Source organism: Orcinus orca, chromosome 1, assembly GCF_937001465.1.
Source record: "Orcinus orca chromosome 1, mOrcOrc1.1, whole genome shotgun sequence".
In the NCBI taxonomy this organism is placed as follows: Eukaryota; Metazoa; Chordata; class Mammalia; order Artiodactyla; family Delphinidae; genus Orcinus; species Orcinus orca.
Window position 1 is genome coordinate 121,625,166 of NC_064559.1, and position 20,223 is coordinate 121,645,388.

The 20,223-nt window shown below is 33.0% G+C and overlaps 1 long non-coding RNA gene across 4 annotated transcripts in view; it reads left to right on the top strand.

Annotated features, from left to right (window-relative positions):
* Positions 1–16,506, top strand: part of LOC117202560 (uncharacterized) — a 34,183-nt gene extending 17,677 nt beyond the window's left edge. The window contains exons 4-6 of one of the 4 annotated variants that reach the window (XR_004485017.2): positions 2,784–2,871; positions 3,993–4,112; positions 8,355–16,409. This is a non-coding gene — a long non-coding RNA (uncharacterized LOC117202560). Of the gene's footprint in view, positions 1–2,783; positions 4,113–8,354 lie in introns of all 4 variants that reach the window. The other 3 variants (XR_004485014.2, XR_004485018.2, XR_004485016.2) reach the window with 3 other exon arrangements.
* The last annotated feature ends 3,717 nt before the right edge of the window (positions 16,507–20,223 follow it).

Below are 20,223 nucleotides of genomic sequence, written 5' to 3' on the forward strand. Positions count from 1 at the left end.
TCCTTTATTTCATAGCCAGACTTCCTGCAAGGGTTGTTACAGGCTTGCTCTCTCCACCTCTTTATTCAGTAATTCAGAAATATTTCTAAGCCAAAGCTTAGAGCTTGAACTTTGCCCATGTTATCAAATTCTTAACTGTCTGAGGAAATATATGTAGATATCCCTATTTTCAATTTATAGATGAGGAAACTGAGATTAAAAGAGGCCAAAGGATTTACTGAAGGTAACCTATATCCAAAACATGTCCACCATGATATAGGTATTGTCATCCTTCCCTAACTGGTGTTCACTAATGGAGTGCTTACTCTGTTAATATGTTTAAGGCACTGGTCAAGCTCTTTACCCACTTTTTCTTGTTTATTGCTTATGACATCTCTGGGAAGTGGATGCTCCCATTCATTCCTCAACCTCCATTCATCTTCCAAATTCAAATGAAATGTTTTTTTTACTTAAAAAATTTTTTTTTCTTCCTTTTTTTATTTTTAATTTTTATTGAAGTATAGTTGATTTACAATGTTGTATTAGTTTCAGGTGATTCAGCAAAGTGAATCAGTTATACATATATGTATACAACCAATCTTTTTTAGATTTTTTTCCCATATAGGCCATTACAAAGTATTGAGTAGAGTTCCCTGTGCTATACAGGAGGTCCTTATTAGTTATCTATTTTATATATAGTAGTGTGTATATGTCAATCCCAATCTTGCAATTTGTCCTTCCTCTCCCATACCCCCTGGTAGCCATAAGATTGTTTTCTACATCTGTAGCTCTATTTCTCTTTTGTAGATAAGTTCATTTGTACCCGTTTTTTAGATTCCACATATAAGCAGTATCGTATGATATTTATCGTTCTGACTTAACTCAGTGTGACAATCTCTAGGTCCATCCATGTTGCTGCAAATGGCATTATTTCATTTTTTTTTATGGCTAATGTTCCATTGTATATATGTACCACATCTTCTTTATCCATTCCTCTGTTGATAAATGAAATGGTTTTTAAATTGTGAAAAATCTATTAATAGCCAGATCAAGTGAACACTTCTTTTTCCTTTTTATTTATTTCTCTGTGGAATTTTAGTATTTCTGAGCATTCTTTGTAGAGGAAGATACCTTCATTAATGTTAAAGTGAAAAAAAAGAAAACCCTTGGCTTACACATATTTTTAATAGGAAAATTAGAAAATGTTAATAAAAAGAAAAAAATCAATAGTAATTCTATTATTCAAAGATGATTACCATTACCATTTCACTGTATTACTTATAGATTTTTTTTCTGATACACACACACACATTAATATACACAAACAATTTTCTGGCCCCTCCATCATTATCAGTTTGCTTGAATCACTCTTTTCTGGTTCTCTGCCTATTTCCTCAAACACTACTTGTCAATCTCCTTTACTGATAGCCTCTTTTTCTCCGAATCCCTTAAGTGTTTCTGTTTCCTAGGGATCTAACTATGCTCTTCTCACTATCCATACTCTTACTGTAATATATTATCAGGCACCTGATTTCTACTTCTAGCTTCCTGTTGCAGTTTCATCACCATATATTCAACCTTTACTAACAATTTACTCTCTACTTTTCAAGGCTCCACTCTTCACCCAGTCTCCAAGTCAATGCCATTTGCTTTGACTTTTAATACAGCAGTACTTATTTCTATATCAATTATTTACTACCTAACAAATCATCCAAAAATTTGGTGGGTTAAAACATCAAACACTTGTGTGGATCAGCAATTGAGCTAGGCTCAGCTGTGATTCTTATGTGTCTGTAGTCATCTGAATGCTCAACTGGGTACAGATGATCTAAGATAGTATATTAGTTTTCTATTGCTACCATAATAAATTACTACAGACTTGAGGCTTAAAATAAACAAATTTATTATCGCACAATTCCATAGGTCAGAAGTCTAAATTTACTCAGCTCGTTTCTCTGCTCTGGATTTCATAAGGAACAAAATCAATGTGCTGGGTAGCTGAGTTCTTATGAGAAGGCTCTAGGGAGAATCCACTTCCAAGCTCATTCAGGCTGTTGGCAGAGTCTAATTCCTTATGGTTGCAGGGCAGAGGTCCTCATTTCCTGTCAGCTGGGGGTTGACATTAGCTATTAGGTAGAGGAATTTTTTCTTCTACATATCAGAACCAGCATCAGTGTTTTGAATACTTCTCATGCTTGGAATCTCTTGGACTTCCCCTTCTGTCAGTCTCTCTGACTCATTTTTCTGCTTTTAAATGAAACTTCAACTAGTCATATAAAAGGAAACATGTTAACTCTGCAACGCAAAATACAATTGAATTTTGTATTCACAGGGACACAATTGAAACTTGTAGTTTTCCAGTTGATACTCCCATTCCATTTTTTCATAAGAAGGGAAGTATATTAAGATGTTCTGCTACATTTTCTTTCATTTATTCTGTCAAATTCTTTTGGTTTCAAGGTACAGAAACCAACTTAAACTAGGTCAAGTAAAAAGTTGTTTATTATAAATCCACAGATGTCTCAGGATTCCAAAGAATGAAAATAATTAATGTTGGGCTTCATGGAATTTGGATTTGGGATGTCGGGAACTGAGACCACTCTGTTATTTTCAGAAGCCCTATGAACTCTAAAATCTGCTTTCTACCTTTCTATCTGCTGTTGTGCTACTCGGTTTCTCTTTATCTCTTACCACCTTCTTACTCTTATTGTTCAATGCCCATTAGAACCACCAGCGACAACTCTAAATTATGACTGCTCAGCATCTATTCTTATTAGTAATTGATTTTGATCTCTTTGTCTCAGTTCATTTCATGAAATATTTAGCGTTGGGCTGCCAGTGTGCCTTGACTGGCTTTGGGATAGATGATTATCCATGGTTGGACATGAGGAGGTGAGTGAAAAGGTTGTAAGGTCTGCCTTTCAAGGGTCTATGGTTACAGTAGATTCTAGAAAATGAGTGTCTAGGAAAGTAAGTGACAGACATGTCTACTATACTTGTCAAAAATTTGGAAAGTTAAGAAGAGTTTTAAGGAATATTTAAATATATCATTACTATTCTTAAACATTCATGAAGAAGATTATACTATATTTCTCTCCAGTCTCTGTATATGCATGTATATAGTTGTGATCTTATGTATGTGTGTAGACTTTTTTGTTTTTTTGTTTTGTTATTCTGGATATAGCATAAAGATTTCCTTACATCATTAAAAACATTAAAAGATAAATTATAAATGGCTGCATTTTATTAAATTATTTGGGTATGTGATTCACTTAGCTATATTCCTCTGATATTGCAAATGTAGTATGTTTCCAACATTATAAATATTTTGATGAAATTCTTTGTTCACAATTTTTTTTCTGCATTTTAGATTTTAATCTTTTTTTTTCTTTTCCTTTTTTTTGGTAGATTTTTGGTATGTAGTAAGGAAGCTGGGTATGAAAACTTTTAATGCTTTTGAATTTTGCCAAGTTATTGTCAAGTTTCTGAAAGGATTTTATCATTTTACAACACTGCTTCTGTTAATCCTTTGTACTCATGATCTAGTGATGCACTAAAGAAATATAATAGTCCTGAGAATATGAGTCTTGTTAAAACTTAATTCCAACTGCAAGGAGAGAGATCTAGTTTTGTACTTTATCCAACTAAAAAACATATGTTCTATGAAATAGTGGCAGAGTCATGAAAAGTACTAGCCATCTTTTTTTGTGTGAAGTATCTGTTATAATTACATTTGTTTGCATCAGTTATCTTCACATCATTGCCTCAACATAGCCTGAGCATAATGTGATGAATTGTTTCAGGTTGGTCACTCTATAGATAATGTTCTTGTGCTTTTTATAGCAGAAAACTATTTATGACCTTTCTCAATCTTTATACTAGTATTAAATTGTATTATCTAGCCTAAAATAATGACCTCATCAGTGATTGGCATCATATTCTCTGTGTCCTCATACTGGATGGCCACTTTGATGTCTCATAATCTTAAACCCTATGACTGATGATCTTTCTAGAGGAAACTCCTCAGAAAATAAAGTGACAGCATAAAGATTGAGGGCTGGCTCTGAAGTCACACAGACATGGTTTCATACCACATATCTGTTTCTGTTACATATTAGCCTGGATGACCTAAGGTAAATTATGCAACTTGTCTAATTCTTTTTCCTCATCTGTAAAATAGGAATAATGCTAGAACTCATCTCATGTCGTTGTTGCGAGGAGTAAATGAATTAATGCATGTCTGTTACTTGGCCCATAGTAAGCACTCAGAATGTTAGTTAATATTATCAATTTAATAAGCTAATAAATGTTAGCCATTAACTATTTCTATCCTATTTGCTCTTTATTATTTTTACTTTATGTAAACCTTTATTCTCTGAAGTAAACAAAAACAATCCGTTTCCTACTTCAGCTTTATTTTCTCCATATTCACTTTCAAATCTTTTTGGATTATTAGTTTTAATGATAAAATTCCCCCTACGTAAATCCATAATGTAAATTGGAAGTCCATCCAATATTATTAAAATGGATTTTTTAAAAGATCACATCATTAGTTATAATAAAAACTTAAACTTAGTAAAATTAATATTGAGTCACTCCACCCATATTGCTTATTAAGCAGCACATTTGTGTCCACACATGATGACAAGTGGCCAAAAGTTGCAATCTTCTAGTTATAAGATAAATAAGTACTAGGGATGTAATGTACAATATACGTGATTAGTATAATTAACACAGCTGTATATTACATATAAAACTTGTTAAGAGAGTAAATCCTGAGTTCTTATCACAGGAAAAATTTTTTTCTTTTATTTTATATCTATATGAGATGATGGATATTCATTAAACATCATGGGAATCATTTCATGATGTATGGAAGTCAAATCATCATGCTGTACACCTTAAACTTACACAGTGCTGAATGTCAATTATATCTCAGTAAAACTGGAAGAAAATCATTTTAAAAAATACACGATGGTATAGTACAGAATTGAGTAAAAACAAAGCCACCACGTACATTTTTAGTTAAAATCAACTAATTGTCGAAGAAGAGAAAAAAATCAGCTAATTGTCTTTATGAATAAATGATGACAAAGAGAAAAACCTCCCCTGACATTTGGGAGTTGGCCTGATACTATCAACCAGGCTTTAGTGTTCCTATTAACTGCCCTGACATTCCTAGCTAAATGATGGTGTTCTCTTTTTGCACATAGAATAATTTCATAGAATGCCAACATCAGAGAGGGCCACTCTGTGACCATGATAGAGCAAGACAAAAACAAGCCCACTTAATAATCATGTCTGAATACAAACAAAACATCAATAATTGTGGAAGCCACAGATAGCAAACACTTCCCTCTTCTAGCTAATATGAGTGACTGTTTCTTCTTTACCAATTATAGCTTTAGCTTCACTCTAGTGTACCTTTCTTATAAATAACATTTATTGAGATACCCAATTGTAAAATTGTCCCATTTTCTGACAGAACCAAATTCAGGGCCTCACCCCTTGTACCCTCCCCCAACTCATCCAACTATAGCCCAGCTCTTATAAGTGATTTCTAACATCCCCTTACTGAAAACTTCCACAGTTCTCCATAGTATACATTCTCTCTCATAGCACCAAGCAGTAAAACCTAACTTGTTCAACTGTAGGTATGTTCCTTGTGGTCTTTTTCTAGAGGGTATGACAGAACATAAAAGTTGACAACATACCCAGATTTTCTTTACTTTTACCCAACATTAATTGTTATCCATTTTGTTGAATAGTAAGGCCACTTTTAAAGTGTCATAGTTGGTTCTTTAACATTAAAGTTTGAAAATTTTGTACAGTTTTTATAGCTTCAAAAAATTCAGTTCTGCCAATTGGTGGTTGCCAGAGGCAAGGGGTGAGGGTGGGAGAAATGGGTGAAGGTGGTCAAAAGGTACAAACTTCCAGCTATAAAACGTAAGTCTTGGGGATATAATGTAGAGCGTGGTCACTATAGATAAAAATACTATATTGTATATTTGAAAGTTACTAAGAGAGTAGATCTTTAAAGTTCTCATCACACACACACAAAAAAAAACTTTGTAAGGTGATAGATGTTAAATTAGTCTTATCGTGGTGACCATTTTGCAACATATACATATATTGCATTATTATCTTGTACACCTGAAAATGTTATATATCACGTCTCAATACAATTTTTTTTAAAAAATTCCATTCTGTTTCTTCATTTAGTGATTGCCATGCATGTTCTCTTATATTTAATGATATCCCTCAAATGCTGTGCTTACCAAACAAATACTCTTGGATAGCATTCAGTTTCTTTAAAGTAAGTTCATTTAAGAGCTAATTAGAGCCACATTCTGAATTAGAATACACTATTTAGTAGCATGCTGAGACAATGGTTGTGATTGCAGAGTACAATGTGAAAACTTTATAATGCTGTATTTTTAGTAGAATAAAATAAGATATAGTTACACTAATTTTTATATTGAACTACTGCCTAGAAGAATTGTTTAATTACTAGTTCCAAGGACAATAATATTTAACAAGATAAACATTTAAGTAAATGGAGATTTTTAATACTCTGCTATCAATTGCAAATTCAATTTAATAGGGAAAACTTTCTCATGAATTCTTTTTTCACTATCTCATCTAACCCACTTAAGCTAGTTTGGGCATTTTTTCCCCCTAATTCTTACAAAATGTCGGGGAGTGGAAAATGAAATAATATTTCTATTTGTACTCCTTACAAATGCAATGTTTTATCTATCAAAGATTATGTTTAACTCCTACTTTGTCATAAAATGTGTATGTTATAGCAATATGAGAGAATCTTTTTTTATATTTATAGTAATTAACCATCTAGATGGACAATAATATGTTCAATGGAATTGCAGAAATTTCAAACAAAGCTAAATTTGTATTTAGGTCAACTAGATCTTTTAAATTAACCACTATAGATCAGCAGTACTAGACCCTATTCAGAGGAGGCATAAGCAAATAGGATAAATACTATTTTCTTTAAGAGTCTTTTAGTATGACTTAGTTATTCTGAGTTAAAGGACAAGAATTTGTATGTGGGAAAAGAATTGAAAATAATAATAATAGACATTTATTGAGGACTTACCATGAATCTCTGATATGTAAAATACTCAGAAGAGTATTATTCCAGAGATAAAATCACTAAAAAAAATTGTACTTAAAAATGTAATTAGAGACCATATTCCTGTAGAATATTTTTCCCCTTTAGTTTATTAAGAACAGAGATGACTTAGTTTGTTAAGGAAGATTGTTAAAGATTTCAATTTGAGATTCAAGTATTAATCAGAATGTTCTTTTTGTTCTTTAATCTCTAGCCTCTATTATCTGTAAGTTGTTTAGCTACTTTAAAAATTTGTATTGACTTTTGGTTCTTTCTCTGTGGTTTATTCAGAGAATAAATAGTATTAAAGTAGAACTTTAAAAATCGGAGCAAAAAAATTAAAGTACAGATTTTAAAAGGATAAATGTCAAGATCTTAATGGTCTTTCCCCCCAAAAGTATAGTTAATTACTTTTACACTGGAGATACAAGGGTCCAGTTAAGATCTAATTCTAAACTTTGCCCAAGTCTTTTCAGCAGCTTTTACAGAAAAGAGCAAAGGGTTGATGAAATGATCACAGCTTTTGAAATTTGTAAAATATTCCTGAACCTCTGCTTTGAGTCTAACTTGCCATACAGATCTGGACAGAACTGGGGGCATTCTTGTAGTACATTATAGTTCTTCAAAATGTAGGGTAATTAACTTTGGTGCGGGATGTAGGTTGGTTTTTGCAGACTAGTTATTAGACTCTTTCTGTTGGTAAGCCTGTGCCTGGAGGATTGCTATCTCTATTCTAAACTATGAAGTTTAGGGGAAGTTAAAAATGTTCCTGTTGGGTAAGCAAAGAAAGGAAGGGTGAGAAAGCTATGGATAGTGAAGTTAGTGACAGTGAGAGTGTGATAGATGTTTATGTGATCAGATGAGCAATGTAGCAAATTAAGTTATCACATTTCATCCAACTGAAGATGCATTTTTTTTTCAAATACTAGCGTGTCTAAAATTAGAACGCATCTTACAATGGCTGTCAACTAAGTGTCAGTTGTGGTATACTAGTTAATGCCTGCACATGTGCAAACTAGGCATAGCTATTTATATTTTATTCACCTAACTGAGTTATGTGTGTTTTTGGAAATATATACTACACTTTAAACTATGCAACCGAAGCAGGAGAGATTACCAAGTCTGTTGAAATAGATAAAACAAATTGTAAAGACAGGCTAGAATGACCAAATTCATGCATGACACAAGATATAAAGTATTGAAACATCAATTTGTTTAAAAACTCCCTGTTGTTTTTTAACAGAAGCTGTTTGATTTCCAGCAAAATGTAATTCAACTGAGAAAAAAATAAAACTATGAGCTTTCAAATAGAAAAGCATCAGCATCACAACTTTCAGAATGAATGTCAGAAACTTGAAAGACAAATCTTGGAGACAACAAAACAGGAGTCTTTTAAGAAATGCTGCATCACCAACAAAATTTGATGAAACAGAGAATAATATTGTGTTGAAAGTCATGGAAAACAATGACTCCAAATTAAAAACAAAATATAGTAGAGTTAGATTTTATGAAGAAGTTTTTAGGAATAAACAAGCCAATTTCCTTAACTAACATTTTCCTCATGTGATATATGTTAAATATCTATACCTAAATAGATATGTTTTCAATAAAAATTAGAAGTGAAAGAGCATTTATAACTAGTGTTAGTGCAAGTTCATGTGCCCGAAGCACAGTGAGGCCAAACAAATTGGAACGTCAGGAGTTTGGAGTAGAGAAAGGTTTATTGCAGGGCCATGCAAGGAGATGGGTGGCTCATATCCTAAAAAGCCCTGAGCTCCCCAAAGGGTTTTGGCAAAGCATTTTTAAAAGCCAGGTTGCGGGCCTGGGGTGGGTGTGGGTGTGTCACAGGGTACGTGATCTGCTCATGCATGTTCTGTCTGGCTGATGTTGAGGGAACAGGGTGGTGTCACAAGGTTAACATTATCAGTCCTTAGGCTCCAGGAGGCTCATGGTCATCAAGTAGTTAACATCTTCCATTCGGTCAGGGGTTTTCACATCTGTAAAACAATTCAGGAAATGTGCATCAAATACTGTTATCTAGATACTTCAGAGAGGAGCTAAAGCAAAGGATATGGGGGAAGGCCTCATAGGGTCCTGCTTGGTTACATTAGAAGCATTTGCTAATACTGTATCATAAAAGATAGTGGGACATCTTCTAATACAATAATCTATTATAACTTCCATGATCTAATAGTATAGTATTTTAAAGCACTTTTTAAAAATGTCTTAAGCCCAAATTTAAGGATATGTAATATTTAAATATTAAAATGCCCATGTATTGGTTGATCCCTTTTGCCCATCTGGTATTACAGAAGTATTAGGCTATCCCTTGTTGAATCTTCCTCACCTGTTTGTCTAATAACAGAGGAAAAGGAAGAGTGACTACATTATCATAATCATGGCTTACAGTGATTGAATACCTCCAGTTATTGAGCTGAGTGTTCTTTGTGGGCTACCTCATATAATCCTGACAAACATCTGAACACGACATAATTCTATACACCATTCCAGTATGCAAATGAGGAAACTGAAGCTGAGAGAAATTACGCTCAACGTCACATACTTAGTACGGAGTCTGTATTTAAATTCAGGCAATCTGGCTCCAGAGTCTGTGCTCTTCCCCTCTGTTCTATGCAGGGAGGTTATATTGCATAGTGATTAAAGCATAGACACAGAAGACTGATTGGTTGGGTTAAAATTCCACTCTGTCACTAACCAGTTGTGTGACTTTAGAAAAATGACTTGACCGCTCTGTCTCAATTTTCTCTTCTGCAAAATGGTTATGAAAATAGTAATAATAGTATCTTCCTCATTAGGATGTTTTAAGGATAAATAAGTTAATATATGTAAAGCATTTAGAACAATGTCTGGTATATAACTTGCATTATCTAAATGTTAACTAATATTATACAATCTCCTTTATATTATGATTGGCCAGAAGGGGGATTATCTGCCCTGAAAGAAACAACCTGATGATCTCAGAAAAATCTATCTGTACACACTCATTGTCAGCAGAATACCAAGTGAGATGGCTCTTTTCCAGTTGTTCTATTTAATTGAAAAATTAGGATTAAAGGTCAGCATTTTTTTTAATGAGTTTTCCTATAGCCACATTAACCCTACGCTTTAAATTGGTGCTCAGTGGATCTTTGTATTTTCTCATTGATGTTAGCAAATACAAATTTAAAGTCATTGTTATATTCCCCTCTTTCGGAACTAGATATGAGTACTGTAAAGTTTGCTTCATGTTGTTAAATGCTTTTTTCCCCCCAATGTGAGAATGCTAAGAAAGTTTAAAAGGACACCTGAAAAATCACAATAACAGGTCATATAGGTATAGAGATTATTATTGAAATGTACTTAATGTTGTATTCTTTTTCCAAGAATTGTGTTGTCATAAATCCTTCTCGATAGAACCGAGTATTTGTTTTGGCCCTGAAAGTTACCCATGCTTTAGGGGATCATATTATAACATAGAGGGTAGATTACACAGTGACACAGATCTGGATTTTAATCCTTGTTCTGTTAATTACTAGTTGTATGACTTTGAGGAAATTGTTTAACTTTTATGAGTTTCTGTTTCTTAGTAAGCATTGAATAAATATCTATTTTATAGGCCAGTTGTGAGGATTAAAAAAGTAAATTAGTATAAAATATCTAATACAGAGACTCGAAAACAATTGTTTACTGTTCTCCTGTTTCCTTACACCCATCCTCTGCCCCAGGCTTTTTCAAAAAGTAGGGCCACTGCTAGGATGTATGGGACACCAAGAAAATACTTCTGATGTGTCTCACTGTAGAAATAAGTAAATTGACTTTAAAAACTACAGAATTCATGGGCCCTTAGGACGCATAGTGATATATTAATGAAGATTTAGAATAGCGGCTAGAGAAGAGGCACATACATATTTATTTATTGCCAATCAGTGCAAATAAAGATTCTTCATAGTATTCAGACACTATCCCCTCCTGTTTAAGTTTAGGAACCATTTCTTTTCGTTCTTTATTGTCAAAGGTGTGATTCCTGTCTAACGTCATAGCTCCCACCACAAGAATAAGATATCAATGCTTATTTTTCACAAGGCCATGGCTCTTTAAAACATATTTTTGTTGGAACAATACTGGTCTTTTTGCCTCTGCATTTCCAATACTATTTATTTAATGCTGGTGTTAAAAAACAAACAAACAAAAAAACCTCCAAAATTCAACTGAGTAAAGATCTAATTGGCTTTATTCAACAATTCAAGTATCAGGCAGCATCCCATCTAGAAAATAGAGAGGAGCTCTGAAGAGCTGTACAAAATGCAAATCTTTATAGGCATAAGGGGTGGGAAAAGGAAGCTCTAGCAAGGAGTGGATTGTTTCAGGCAAGGTCACCAGCAGTATGTGCAGTTAGGTCCCCATTTCATTTCTAATCCTTTTTATTTGGGCCTTCCCTCTTTTCACCTGATCAATTTTATATATTTTATTGACTATTAATATTTTTGAAAAATGATTTTTTCTGTATTTGTTCTCTATTTTGTTGTTCCATAGTTTTTTTTTATCTTTATTACTTCTTTCCTTCTACTTTTGTATCTAATTTGCTGTTTTATTTTTCTAAATTATTATGATTATTGATTTCTCATTTTTACTATATGCATTTAAGGCTGTAACTATTCTTCTATATATGACTTTGACTATAGCATCCAAGTTTTAATATAGTAATTTTAATCAGTTCAAAAATATTTTCTGATTATAATTAGTATTTCTACCTTGGCCCATGAAGCAATGTGAAGTTTTTCTTGATTTGCAAACGTATAATGATTTTTTAGTTATTTGTGGGTTAGTTATTTATTCAGCTTAATTTCACTGTGATCAGGTAGTGTGGTATGTATGTTATTAATATTTCAGAACTTTTAAGACTAGCCTTAAGGCTCAGTATATGGTTGTATTTCATCAATGTGTGATAAAATTTGTCACTATGATGATAAATTTGATATTTTATGTAGTTCTATTAAAAGTACTTTTATATATATTTGGACCTATAAAAGTTTAGAAGTGTTGTGTAATCTTGATAAATTAAAACATCGTTTATGGACCTTCTTTAGCTCTAGGGAGATATCTATATCTGTATCTATATTCTTAAATGCAATTTTTAGTTTATAATTATTATAGTTATGTGAGCATTACTTTGTTTAGCATTTGCCTGATTTTTTTCCAAATTGGTTTTCAACCTTTCAGCATCTCCTGCTGATTTTCATCATATTTAGTATAATTAACAAACTAAATATTTTGACTCTGTACTTTACCATTTTTCCTTTAATGGGCAAAAGAAAATGAAAGGTATCTCTAAAGGGAAAAACAGAATTTCTGTGATAATTAAATGTATTTTAATTTTAGTATTTTAAAATTAATTTTATTTTGTTTAATTTTTAGTATTTTATTTAATTTTAGTATTTTCAAAACTATTATATAATAGATATATATGAAGAATGTATATGAAGATATATGAAATAGATATATGTGAAGATATATTATTAGTCATTCATAATTCAAAGTATGCAAATTTAACTTAGATAAAAAATAAAAGGTTATGCTCATTGAAGGCCCTGTTGTACCTATCCCACCAAAGACTATCCGATGAAATTATTGAAGGAATTTCTGTAGTATTAAACACATAACAGTTTGTGAGAACAATTCAATATCAAAAAATTTTAACTACACTAGATGTTGTAAGATTTTTAGTAATCTACCATCTTAGAAATGACTTATAAAAACACTACACACAGCATATGCAATTTTTTTTCTGGCCCTGGATAAAGAGTTTGAGAATTTCCATCCCATGATTCATAATCCACATCACATGAAATAGAAGAAAAACTGAGGTTTGAGACCATTATCACAGTGTTAGGAAAGATATGCTTAATTTGTCTATAGTCCATATAACTGCTTTCCCACATTCATTCCTGACCTCCACGCCACACATCTATGTCCTTAACTTCGTTCTACAGAGAAAGAAAACCAGTGTCAACTCTGGGATATTTTAAAGGTTATCATTATACATCTTCCCCCAATATCTGGAAGTGTACATATGGATACAAGAAGGAAATGTTGTATTTCCAGGAGCACAATAACTGACACTGAATTCAGCCAATATCTACAAGTAGGGGATGGATAAAGATTTACAGATTTTTTTTTTATGATGGCATTCTTCTAGCCTTTTTTGAAATTGTATTGTTCAATTGATAGTTTGATCCTGCAATATTCCTAAGCAGATTGTATGGTTGTTAATATTATAAAATAGCATATTTAAATAAGTATCCTGGGACTTCCCTGGTGGTCCGGTGGTAAAGAATCCGCATTCCAATGCAGGGGATTCAGGTTCGATCCCTAGTCGGGGAACTGAGATCCCACATGCTGCGGGGCAACTAAGCCTGCATGCCACAACTACTGAGCTCGCGTGCCTCAACAAGAGAGCCCGCGTGCTGCAAACTACAGAGCCCACGTGCTCTGGAACCTGCGTGCCACAACTAGAGAGAAGCCAGCGGGCCACAACAAAGAACCGTGCTGCAATGAAAGATCCCGCATGCCTCAATGAAGATCCTGCATGCCTCAATGAAGATCCTGCATGCCTCAATGAAGATCCCGCATGCCTCAACTAAGACCCAATGCAGCCAAAAAATAAATAAAATAGAGAAATGTTAAATAAATAAGTAAATAAATATCCTGAGAATTTTAGAAGGCCCCTTAAAATGAGGGGGACCCTTTACAAACGTGATTTTAAGACTAATTTTCCTGACCCTTAGTTTTGAATAGTATTATTATTTTTTTTAATGGGAAAAACATTTATTTTATAAATCAGGTGCTGGAGTTTAACCTTTGATTTCAATACCCTGGTAACCTTGAATACATTACTTAAAGTTGATGAACGTCATTTCTCTTTCCGACATAATGTGGCTAATAATACATACATGTGTTCTCTATACCTATTTGCTTTTGAAGTACTATCTTCAAGTCTTTACTGTTTTTTTATTTGCCTTTGTTGACAGAAGGTGAAGATAAGGCTAGTGAATCATGTTTTTTTTTAAAATATTATTTAACAGTATTAAGTAGCATTGTTCTGCATTCTAAAATCTGTCTAGGAAATCCCTGAAGATCAAATGACAATAGAGTCTTTTAAGGTAGAAAGGAAGATAAGTGTTATTGGATGAAAGCTATATATTTAAAAAATCATGTCCAAAGTCACCTCTTTATGCAATTAGGTAAGAGTCCTTTAAGTGCTATTTATAGGTACTAACAGATATTTTGTTTATGTGAAATCTCTAGGATATAGGAAAGCTTTTTGAACTTTATCAGTTAGCTTTTACTTCTTGGTAAACTACCCTAAAGTTAGCAGCTTAAGACAACAACTATTTATTTGCTTATGAATCTGGGCTGGCCTCAACTGGGCAGTTCTGTTCTGGAGCAGGCTTGACTAATCTTGGCAAGATTCATTCATGTGCCTATGATCAGTTGGTGGGTTGGCTGGGGCTGGTTTGTTTATAATGGTATTGACTAGGAAAACTGGGATAACTGGAGTCCCTTTGATATAGTCTCTCAATCCTTTAACCACCCAGGTCAGGCTTATCACATGTTGGTGTCAGAATTTCAAGAGCAAGAGAAGGAGTTACGAAGCTTCTTGAGGCCAATGCTTAGAACTCAACAGCTCAACAGCACTTCTGGCATGTTCTTTTAGTCAAAGTAAGTCATAAGACATGCCCAGATTCAAGAGGTGGAAAAGTACGCTCTAATTTTTGATGGAAAGGATTTAAGAACTGTCCATCTTTTAAATCTACTACACCAAGTAAAGTGTCCAAAGAATTTAAATCAGCTCTCTATCTCTGATGTCCAAACATTGTGAACAAAAATTGAAAAATTCACTCAACATTTAAATATTTTGTTCACAAATTTTGATAATAGCTGGAAATAAATTATACCACATTAAATAAATTTTCCTGAACGTTGGACATTATAATTCTTCCAGTCTTTGTTAGAGGACATAAAACTTTAAAAAGTTATTAATATAGGAAATTTTAATATTCCTTATTAGTACTCATAAGTAGTGTGATGGAGAATAGAACTTTTGTTTCAGAATTGGCTGAAACAAGGTTTTGAATTATTTATGGATTCTATTTTCCATTTGTCTCTACCTTTATTATTGTAAAAATTTACGTTCTCTATTGGAATTGATAAGAACATTTGACAACTTGATTTAAGAAATGTTTTATTAAAAATGAAGATTTTTACGGAAACTCCTGAGTATGTAACCTCAGTAGAATTTTACATAAACCAAGAAATAAATGGAAATCCTGATGAACTAAACGTGAATTAATCCTTCAGGGTTTTTTGGCAAAACTGCAAACTTAATTCAGGTAATTAAAGGTTTTTCACAGCCCTAGCTTCGTCATCCTCTATTTATAATCCTTAACCTAGCACAAGCACTACATTAGAGGCTTAAAAAAATGAAGTTCTAAAGAATGACAACCTTCAGAAAAATGTGTTTACTGCTAGAGCATAATGAATATATTTTATAGAATTTTGTATTTTGTTAAAAATGTGCATTATTTAACTTATTTATAATTTTATCAGCATTGCAAAATCCAAGTATATATAATTTATATACCTATTCAAATACAGTTTATAGATGACAAAACTTTAAAAGATTTTATGAACATTATTGTACAAAAATAAATTATAATGCATTATTTTTTACTAGTTATTGAGCTGTTGAAAAATGAAAGAGTAAAGTGAGGGATTATAGTCAAAGATGGCCAGTTCCAATTCATCCAGGAAAATATGGGGTAAGATTACAAAAATGTGGGTGGACAAAACTTTCTAGTTCAGGAAACAGACAAGGAAAGAGCTTAAAATCATATAGTTTTTAGAGAGATTGATGAGACTGTTCTTCAGAGTATACATATGAAAACTGAGTCTTGGACTTAGGGTTGTAAAACTAACAACTGTCATTTATTGATTGAAACTCAAATTTTATAACTTTAAGCCCAGTGTTCTTTGTTCAATACCAAAGTATGGAAGGAGGAAGGTGAATAAGCTTCAGTGTCTTTGTATCACATTTTAAAATGTTTACCCTGCTTAACGACTTTATTGTTATTCTGAAGATTATCAATAAAAAGGATTTTGATGATTTTTATTTCTAATAATAAATGTCAAAAATCGGGACACTTACAAACCACCTTTTCCCCTGAATGTCTACATTCCTGTTGGCTCATAATACAAAACATGGGTCAACCTCATTTCTGTCTCCCTCATATACATAAACATAAATGCACACACCCACACACAAGCATATCACCTGAAAATATTAAAGATAATTTTTCCTTCCTCATCGTTATTGGGGTAAATGGTTTCTCAAGACATACACTTTGAGTTCATTTTAGAACCTCTTTTTTCATTTAATTTCCACATCACAAAATCCTTCCCTAATAACTCAAAATAAATCTTTCTAAATAGCTATTTTCCATTTTCAGACCTTCTAATGATCTCCCAGTCTGCTTTTGCCCTCTCCCTTGTGCCATCTCCCTAATTCATCTTTACAATCTGGGCCCTATATTCTCCCACAATATCCCAAATTTCAGCTATACTATACCATTTGATCTTTCTCCAACAAACTCTGCTTTCTCATGGCTCCATACCTTTGCTTATTCCATTCCTATACCTCCAACACCCTTCTCCACTTCCACTGTTTCATAAAAACTCAGTCATCCTTTAAGACCTGACTCAGATATGCATCCTTGTGTTCCATAAATGGCTCCTCCAGCAGCAGTAAAACTATCTTCTGGTATACCAGGTGTCCTTATAGGACAGTTAGGTTAAATCAAACTTTATGATAAGCCCTGAAAGCCCCCATGGCTAAAATAAACAAACAAATGTCCCCTGTAGTGCTATGGATTGAGAATAAAATACTGGTTAGGGAAGGTAGGTTGTGTTTCATTACATTATGAACAAAGTCTATTTTAGACTCTTTCTATCCCCGTTCCATTCCACTCATATGTGTTGAATTGTATAGAAGACAGAAAAATCTCAGTATTGTCAAATCACCCAATGCTCAATAATACCCTTTTTTGGAAACTTCTATCACTATAAAAAACTAAATGTGTTTACCCCAAGGGCTACTACTCCCAAATAATTTTGAAAAATTATATTTAATCGTATATATTTTTAAGATGACTTCTATATATTTTATAAGCTTAAAGCTTAGTGGATTGCAAATAATATAATTGTTGTCGTATTATAAACATTTCATTTAAAAAAAGTTAGATCACATTTTTGCGTCTATAAAATAGACCTGAAATGCCTTAGCAATTTAATACTTACTGTCCTGGTTGAATAGTTACCCCCCCACACGCCCCCAAATCATGTCTGGAATTATTTATAATACTTGGTTATGACAACCCTAGGGGACTAATGCAGATTTTGGTACTGAGAGTAGGGTGCTATTTTAACAAATATCTAAAAATTTGTGGGTGGTTTTGGAATTGGATAATGGGTAGAAGCTGGAGGAGTTTTGAAATGCATGATCAAAAAAATCTAGATTGTCTTGAAGAGAGTGTTGGTAGAAATATGGACATTAAAGGCCATTTTGGTGAGGACTCAGAGAGAAATAATGAACATGTTATTGAACATTAGAGGAAAGGAAATCTTTGTTATAAAGTGGCAGAAAACTTGGCTAAATTGTGTTCTGCTGTTGAAGGGAAAGTAGAACTGTTAATGATGAATTTGGATATTTGGTTGTGGAGAATTGATGAATATAGATGCAAAAATTCTCAACAAAATGTTAGCACCACATATTGAAGAGACTGTCTTTTCTCCACTGTATATTCTTGCCTCCTTTGTCATAGATTAATTGACCATAGGTGTGTGGTTTGTTTCTGGGCTCTCTATTCTGTTCCATTGATCTATGTGTCTGTTTTTGTGCATCATGCTGTTTTGACTACTGTAGTTTTGTAGTATAGTCTGACATACCTCCAGCTTTGTTCTTTTTTTCTCAAGATTGCTTTGGCCAGTTGGTGTCTTTTGTGGTTCCATATGAATTTCAGGATTGTTTGTTCTAGTTCTGTGAAAAATGTCATGGGCATTTTGATAAGGATTAAACTGAATATGTATATTTCTTTGGGTAGTATGGCCATTTTAACAATATTAATTCTTCCAGTCCAAGAACATGGGATATCTTTCCACTTCTTTGTATCATCTTCAATTTCCTTCATCAGTGTTTTATAGTTTTCAGAGTATAGGTTTTTTACCTCCTTGGTTAAGTTTATTCCTAGGTGTTTTATTATTTTTAATGCAATTTTAAACAGGTTTTTTTTTTTTTTACTTTCTGTTTGTGATAGTTCATTATTAGTGTGTAGAAAAGCAACAGATTTCTGTATATTAATCTTGTATCCTTCAACTTTGCTGAATTCATTTACTGGTTCTAAAAGTTTTTGGGTGGAGACTTTAGGGTTTTCTATATAAAGTATGATATCATCTGCCAATAGTGACAGTTTTACTTCTTCACTTCCAATTTGAAAACGTTTTATTTCTTTTTCTTGTAGGATTGCTGTAGCTAGGACTTCCAATTCTATATTAAATAGAAGTGAGAAGAGTGGGCATTCTTGTCTTGTTCCTGAAGTTAGAGGAAAGGCTTACAACTTTTCACCAGTGGGTATGTTAGCTGTGGGTTTGTCATACATGACCTTTATTATGTGGAGATATGCTCCCTCTGTACCCACTTTCATGAGAGTTTTTATCATGAATGGGTGTTGAATTTTGTCAAATGTTTTTTCAGTGTCAATTGAGATGATCATGTGATTTGTATTCTTCCCTTTTAAATTTAACTTTTATTTTATATTGCAGTATAGTTGATGTACAATGTTATGTTAGTTTTAGGTGTACAGCAAACATATACATATATCCATTATTTTTCAGATTCTTTCCCATATAGGTTATTACAGAATATTGAGTTCCCTGTGCTATATAGTAGGTCCTTGCTGATCATCTATTTTATATATAGTAGTATGTAAATGTTAATCCCAATCTTCTAATTTATCCCTCCATCTCCCCCACAGGTTTCCCCTTTGGTAACCATAAGTTTGTTTTCAAGGTCTATGAATCTCTTTCTGTTTTGTAAATAAGTTCATTTGTATCATTTTTTTTTAGATTCCACATATAAGTGATATCATATGATATTTGTCTTTCTCTGTCTGACTTACTTCACTTCATATGATAAACTCTAAGTCCATCCATGTTGTTGCAAATGGCATTATTTCATTATTTTTTAAGGCTAAGTAATATTCCATTGTATATATGTACTACATCTTTTTTATCCATTCCTCTGTTAATGGACATTTAGGTTGCTTCCATGTCGTGGTTATTGTAAATGAAATGAACATTGGGGGTGCATGTATCTTTTCAAATTATGGTTTTCTCCAGATATATGCCCAGGAGTGGATTTCTGGCTCATATGGTAGTTCCATTTTTAGTTTTTTAAGGAACCTCCATACTTTTCTCCATAGTGGTTGTACCAATTTACATTCCCACTAGTAGTGTAGGAGGGTTCTCTTTTCTCCACCCCCTCTCCAGTATTTATTGTTTGTAGACTTTTTGATGATGGCCATTCTGACCAGTGTGAGGTGATACCTCATTATGGTTTTGATTTGCATTTCTCTAATAATTAGTGATGTTGAGCATCTTTTCATGTGCTTTTGGCCATCTGTATGTCTTCTTTAGAGAAATGTCTATTTAGATCTTCTGCCCATTTTTTGATTGGGTTGTTTTTTTTGATATAGAGTTGCATGAGCTATTATCCTTTCCTTTGTTAATGTGGTGTAACACATTGATTTGCAAATATTGAGTCATCCTTGCATCCCTGGAATAAATCCATATTGATGATGGTGTATGATCCTTTTTATATATTGTTGGATTTGGCTTGCTAATATTCATAGAAACATTGGCCTGTAATTTTCTTTTTGTGTTGTGTCTTTATCTGTTTTTAGTATCAGGGTAATGGTGGTCTCACAGGATGTATTTGGGAGTATTTCATCTTCTTCAATTTTTTGGGATAGTTTGAGAGGGATAGGTGTTAAACCTTTTTG